Below are 7,643 nucleotides of genomic sequence, written 5' to 3' on the forward strand. Positions count from 1 at the left end.
GGTATCACGTGTTAAGAATTGGCGTGTGATTACTGTGCTTGCAATGTTTTCTATGCTTGTTAAAACATTTTTTCATTATAAAAAAAAATAAAGACTTTAATATTTTCTTATCACTGTCCCTTAATACATACGTATCAAGTTATTGTACTGTGTTTTGTTTAAAAAAATGATGTTTGAGTTGCAAATGAGTTTCATAAAAGAGGTCTTGGCTTGGAATTACTATGGGATTTTTGGGGAAATTCAGAAATGACCTTAAATCTACTTCTGACATTTTGTAATACATGTTTGTGTAGTGGTGTTCTCAGCATTGATTATTATAAATCTAATGCAATAATTTCTAGAAAACAATAAAGATGCTGTAAGTCCAGGGTGCCAAATATTTCACAAAAATTTAACTATTTATGTAAAAGTAGACAAGTGCTCCCATCTCTTAATAGTGCAAAAAATTTCTTTCATGTTTAATAAATGGTAAATTTTCACAGGTTCCAAATTTTCTTATGATTTCTTACCAGTTAGTCTTTGATTGGCATACTTATTTTATGTAACAGTATACACAAAGTTGTATACAGTTTCTCAAAAGAAAGGATAGAGTGGAAAAAATTTAAGAAAGCCTGAGCTAGAAAAAGTTATTAAATTTTATATCACCTTTTACTAGCTCTGTCTAAACTGCCTGAACTAAATAGGTACTCAGTAATGAATTTAATATTTGTAGTCTGAGAATGCCCAATTTAACTTTGTAAAACCATTTTAGAACACAGACATTTTTTATACTTTCCACAAAGTTGAATAAATATATGCCATTTGCCACAGACCTACACTTCTTGGGTTATATTTTTCAGAAAGTATGGAAATATGAACTTGGAGATGTGCGTCAGGCATTTAGAACATTATCATATATAATAGTATCAATCAGAAAGTACACCAAATGTGAAAAAATGGTCCAAAGAGAAATAAACAGTTTTGTTCTATTAATATACTAGAATTCACCATTCAACAACAACAGATATTGATTCATGAGTACAAGAAACAAGAGGGATTAATCTTGGAAAGGTTATGTTAAATAAAAAATGATTTTGCGTCAATACCTAGACCAAATTTTATCATCCTTTAGATCCTGTTAGCATGGTCCTGGGGATCTTACAAACTGAAGCCAGAAGAAAGGAGTGCAATTTCATACAGCAAGAAGACCAGATCCTTCATAGACTTGTCATTGTTGTCAGCCTTTGCCTTTTGCCTTAGGGTTTCAATGATGGAGTAATCAGGTTGTATCTCCAGGTGTTTCTTTGCTGCCATGTAACCCACTGTTGAGTTGTCTCTGAGGACTTGAGCTTTCCTGTTCTCTCCATGTTTGCTGTCCACCCATATGTGCTTGTGACAATGCAGCATGGAGATGTCACCAATCGGTTTGACACAACCACCTTTTCAACCCTTTTCTCCAAAATATCTTTCATAATTTTGCAGGAATTCTAAAATTTTGTCTTTTGTCTTCCTGTTTCTTCTTTTCCTCTTCATCTTCTGGAAGTCCTAGTCATTCTTTGATAACTGACATCAGGTCTTACCCTCAAATTCCTTCAGCTGTTGCACACAATATTCATCAATGGGCTCAAACATATAGATTAATTCTAAGCCATGCTTTTGAAAATGTTCCACAAAGGCTGAGTTAGCAACCTGGTCCTTGGTTCCACCTGGGATAAAATAGATGCACTGCTGGTTTTCCTTCATTCTAGTGCAGTAGTCCTTGAGGGAAACCATTTCATCCCTAGAAGCAAATGTGTAGTATTGTACCAGCTTTGAAAGTTTCTTCTGATTTTGAGAGTCTTCATGAATTCCAAGCTTTGTATTTTTTGAGAACTGCTCATAACTTTTTGTAGTTCTCTTTATCTTCTGCCAGTTCAGTCTAGAGTTCGAAGCATTTCTTGATCAAATTCTTTCTGATAACTTTCAGAATTTATCTTTGCTGCAGTATTTCATGGGAAACATTTAGAGGAAGATCCTCAGAATTCACACTCCCTCTAATGAAATCCGGATACTCAGGGATTAACTCCTCACAGTCATCCATGATAAAAACAAAAAACAAAAAACAACAACAACAAAAAACTGCATACATTCAACTTGATGTTGTTCTTTTTTCTTTCTGTTTTCAAACAGATTGAAAGGAGCATGTCTTGGGACAAAAAGAAGGGCCAGAATTCTAAATGTTCTTCAACAGAAAAATGCTTTACTGCCAAATGTTCTTCCCAGTTGTTGGTTAAGCTTTTGCAGAACTCTCCATACACTTCATTAGTAGTGTCCTCAGGATTTCTGGGGCATACCAGCTTTGTTTTGTTGAGTTCTTGTTTTGTTATATTCTTCATTTATTCCTGTCATCTTTCTCCTCCTCTTCCTCCCCCTCTTCCTCCCCCTCCTCCTCCTCCTCCTTCTTCTTCTCCTCCTCCTCCTCCCCCTCTTCTTCCTCTTCCTTCTCCTCCTCCTCTTCCTTCGGAACCAACATCTATTTTAGGGTTGTCATCAGACTCTTTTCTTTCTCTTCCTTTTCTTCAGCCTCATCATCACTGAATTTATCACACTCCTTCTTCACAAAGATCATAATGGTATACCCAATAAACTGAGAACATTCCTTCACAACTTCCTTATTCTCTTTTCCTCCAAATATTCAGTTTAGTCTTTTTTCAGATACAACATAATGTTTGTTCCATGACCATTGGTTTACCTGTGTCAGTCCTCACTGTGAAGGATCCCCCATCCAGGGAGACCCAGACATATTGCTCATCATCATTATGCTTTGTGATGACACTCACTTTCTCAGTGACCAAACATGCAGAGTAAAAACCAACACCAAACTGGCCCATCATAGAGATATCTGCATCCGCCTGCAAAGCCTCCATGACTTGGTGCCTGACTTGGCGATAGTGCCAAGGTCATTGATCAAGTCAGCCTTGATCATTCCAATTCCAGTATGCAGAATACTGAGGGTTCTATCTTGTTTGTTGGGAATGACATTAATGTGCAGCTCCTTCTCTGAGTCAAGTTTACTAGTATCTGATTTTATCCAGAGCATCTAATGAATTGGAAGTGGGCTCCATCAGAAAGATTTTTTCTTTGTTCAAATAGAAAGTATTGAAGATCAAGGACATTAACTGGGCAATTTTTTCCTGAAAGGCCAAAGTCTCAACCTCCTCCTCCTTCATTAGTTGGTCTTGGTTCTGTGTTTCCTCAAGCATCTTCACTGAATGACCACACATGAAATGTGACTAGCCCCACCAGGACACTGAAACAACTCTGATGTATTTTTAAGTTAGGACAAATTATTTTCCTAGAATAAGAAGAAAATTCAGTTCTAAAATTCTACCATCAGGCATGATGCTAGTTCGAGTCTTTTTTTCTAACTGAAGAGAATCATGATTAATAAAGGAAAACTACATTCTATTTATCTTTGTCAACAGGTAGGATAATTTTCTAAGAAGTCAGTTAGAATGCATACCTTATTTTTGCTAAGTTTTAAGGTGTCCAAGAACATTGTGGTTTCTTTAGTTAACTGTGATTTTATTACTGGTGCGATTACGGGGGCATAATCTGATGCAGAGAGAAGAGAATGTTGCTTTATTTCTCAGTTGCTGTTTTCCACTGTACAACGTTGAAATTCCCTTCACTGTGGAGAGTTGGCCTCGTAAAACTATAGTTTAAATCCAGATATCAGCTCTTTGTTTTAAATTTCTCTTGATTTTACAAATCTCATTCATATTTAATGACTCATTACATCCTCTCTAGCAAAGGGCTGTGGGACAAATGTTCTCAACCACAGCTGGACATGCTCACTACCTGCAGAGCAGAAGGAGGCCAGGATGGAACCTCCGTGTGTTTTATCAACAGCAGACACCGAAGAAGTAAATTTCTAACTTAATACTTTTACTCCTTTATTTTTAAAATGTTTTTGTGTTTATTTTTTGTAATTCTTCTTTGTTCTTGAGAATTCCATACATATGGACAATAAAATATGATTATATCCATTCCTGGTTCCCCCCTCAACTCCTTCCGTAGCCAACAACATAACCCCTCCAAACTTTCTTGTCTTCTTTTTAGTTGTTGTCATTGATAGAAGTCCAAGTAGCATGGTACAGGTATAGGGTGCAGAGACATTCACTGCAAATAGGAAACCTGTCAGTGACCATACCCTTAAAGTTGATTCTCATTTCTTCAGCAGCTGTGAAATACATAATCAGTATGTGGTTCACTGACTTAGAATTATGTTTAGTTAGAACTTGTGCAGGTCTTGTTTAGGTAAACCCAAGTGCTGTGAGTTCTGGAGTTTATATTATAACCATGCATCACAATATTTCACACTATTCTTTCCAACTTCCCATTCTTACATCCTTTCCTCTTTTTGACTCCTATTCAGTGGTTTCCTCTGGCTTGGCAGGAAGAAGGAAATTAGTGAGGAATTAAAAGGCCTCAGTTCACATTCTTATTCTCAGAACTTTGGGTAGTTCACCTTTGTATTAACTGTTCTTGGTTGGAAGACCTGAAAGAAGTGTATACATACTCCTACCCTATCCATAACCGAGAAACTACCTGAAACTGATAATGACTTACAAAGTAAAAATTAGTATTCTCCAAGGGAGTCTCACTAGGGAAAAATACTTCTTTTAAGATGAAACCCCATCCTCAGAAGTAGATGGCCATGAGAAAGCAAATTCAACAGTACTTTTGGAGGAGGTCGGGGTTCTTTGTCTCATAATGTTGTCAGGGCATTGTTTTCAACCTTACCTGTCCTGCGAGCATGTATTATGAGTCTGGTTTTGTGTTTTTACAGGATCCCCTTTTGTGTTTCTGTGTCTATATCCACTTAGGGCTCTGTTTCTTGGTTGTTTTGTCCTATCCTGATTTGTTTAATTTTCTTTGTTTTATTTTATTTTATTGTTACCCATTAGATGCCTATTTGTTTTAAAAAGAGAAACAGAAAGATTGTGGATTTGTTCTGTGACTTCATAAAAAAATGGGAGGCAAGCTGGGTAGAAACTGGGAGGAAATGTGTGTGTGTGTATGTGTGTGTATGTGTGTGTGTGTGTGTTTGTGTGTGTTTATGTCTGTGTGTGAATATGTTTGTTTGTGTGTGTGTGTGTGTGTGTGTGTGTGTGTGTGTATGTGCAATAAGAACTGATGGGAAAGAGGCCATGAATTTTAAGAACAGGGAGGCTCTATGTTGGAAGTTCAAAGAAAGAAAAAAGGGAGAAATGTACTAATTATAATATAAAAACAATATTTTTTAAAGGGTGAAGAAAACCTTTAAAACCTCTCCTGGTGAAGGGAGGCTAATATGGGCACAGACAATTATCTTGCATCTACTCCATCACTCACTGATGACAGGGAGTATGTGAGATGTACTGTCTGGTAACACAGCTATTTTGGAAGAAAGAAAATATGAGAATTTTACATAATGAAGAGTGTGGCAGTAGTATCTTAGGAATGTTGACAAAAAGTATAAAGAAATTTTATTGCAGACTTGAAAGAATGGTAAGTTTTATGTCTTCCACTTAATCAACAGATGAATATTCAAATGGCTATATGCTACTATGCTCTGTCCATTATTACCACATTGCCACATTTAGAAGCATGACATGATCATATGGGACTGTGTCACTTTACTCATAAATACCAATGACTGAATTCTGGGATTATTGTGTGTATGATTTATATGACAGGGATCCCAAAGGCTTCCATGTAAGACGGTGTCTTCTCAATGCTTTTCAGAAGCAAAATTTTAGAAGATTCTTCAGTGTCCATGATTCTAGTTGTGATATATTAGAACTCTATATCATTTACACATTTTATTATAAATATTTATTTATAATAAATTTTAGTTATGATAAAGAAATTTATTATAAAATGTTAATAGTAATACATAGATGTATGGTTTATATATACACACTAATGTAAGATTTATTATATAACATTTTTCAGTGTTTTATATTACATGTATTTATATATATGTGTGTACATGTACATATGTGTGTGTGCATTATGTATCTATCTACTATTTTATTATATTAAACATTTCAGAAAATTCAGTTATATGAACAAAGAATCAATATAACACTGAAAGCATTGTTGACTGAAGAACAGATCTAGTGTATGTATACATTGTTTATGTATGTATATGCACATGTACACCACAATCTTTGGCTCAGATTGAAACCATGGTGGAGAGGCAAAAATCTATCACACAAACATGAAAAGGTCTATATTGTTTAAAATTTTAATAGGATGTGACCACATTATGATTTGTGATCAAAATTCTGCAAATGAATATAAAATATCTGAAATATTTGGGATTAGACCTGAAATTCTCAGACAAGGTAAGAAAGAAGATTGATCATTTCTCTATTTTTGAAAATAATTCTGTAAAGGCATTATGTTGACATAATTCTAAATATAATTTTTAAAGGTTATTATTTGTATATTAGAGGCAAGATATAAGAGCCTTGCTTAGCCCTGCCTTAAAAGATTGGTGCACAAATCCACAAGTAACATTAATGGAAAAATATTTTAAGTGTACTGCTTTGGAAACAACTTGCAAGTACCTTAGATCAAAGTTTCCCTCATGAAGATGAAAACATTATTAAAATAAAAAGCAAGAGCATTATAGTTCCTCAGAGTTTGAATCTAAATATAGATCTGTGTTCATTCCCGCGTGCAGACATGCTCACAGATACTACTGCCCTTTCCAAGCAATAAAAAATGTTGTCAGATGCTTTCACACAACCTTGAGATCTGAAAAAAGTCTTTCCCCAAGAATAAGCAGAATAGAATATATGTATTTTTAAATAACATTTTACATAAATATGCTTTTTCTTAAAACCATAAAATAAGACAAATAAAGGAAAATGTATCGGTTTTCTCTTTCTGACAATATAGGAGACAAACCTCTTTTTAGGCTTTATATGTGCACATTTGAGAACTTGGATTTCTAACAAAACTTGAAAAGTGCTGAATAAATTTTCCTTTAGATGTCTTCACTTAAAAAGTAATATTCAACTAAGCAAATATATAATATTATTTTACTACTTTGTTTTTGTAGTTAATGAGTCATCCCATAAAAAATTAACACTTTTGCTTTTAAAGACTTCTTGTTCTCACTTGTTCCTGTTTAATGCCACCATCATTGTGATAAATATCTGCACACTTTCTCAGAGGAAAAGTTTCAAACAGTGAATGTGGTAATGCATCATGGTAAGGATGTCTCCTATGCTCTAAAAGGCTTAAACTTTTGCTGCACCTCACAGACAGTTACTAATACACCGGTGGATCTTGAACTCACTTCAGACTTACCAGTACTATCTACTATTTACCCAGAATATATTTCAAATGCATTTAAGAGAACAGTGTAATAATCAACCTTACTTGACTTGGTTCTCATGTACTCAAGTTTTGCAACATAAACTAATGTATAACTACTATCTTAAATAACTCTTCCGTGCCCCCAACCCAGATTAATGCATGTGTGTACTAATCATTTGCTGAAAGCAGCAAATACAGAGATTCAAAGCAATTATCTTAAAAGAATATCCTTTAATCTATGTTCAACTTTCATGGAGAATATGGAGCACATTTGGCTATTGATGGATTAAACAATGTTTGTAATACTG

The 7,643-nt window shown here is 34.7% G+C and overlaps 1 pseudogene; it reads right to left on the reverse strand.

Annotated features, from left to right (window-relative positions):
- Nucleotides 1-1,056: 1,056 nt before the first annotated feature.
- On the reverse strand, nt 1,057-3,221 carry LOC117721746 (heat shock protein HSP 90-alpha pseudogene; annotated as a pseudogene).
- Between the last annotated feature and the right edge of the window lie 4,422 nt (nt 3,222-7,643).

Source organism: Arvicanthis niloticus, chromosome 16 (assembly GCF_011762505.2).
Source record: "Arvicanthis niloticus isolate mArvNil1 chromosome 16, mArvNil1.pat.X, whole genome shotgun sequence".
In the NCBI taxonomy this organism is placed as follows: Eukaryota; Metazoa; Chordata; class Mammalia; order Rodentia; family Muridae; genus Arvicanthis; species Arvicanthis niloticus.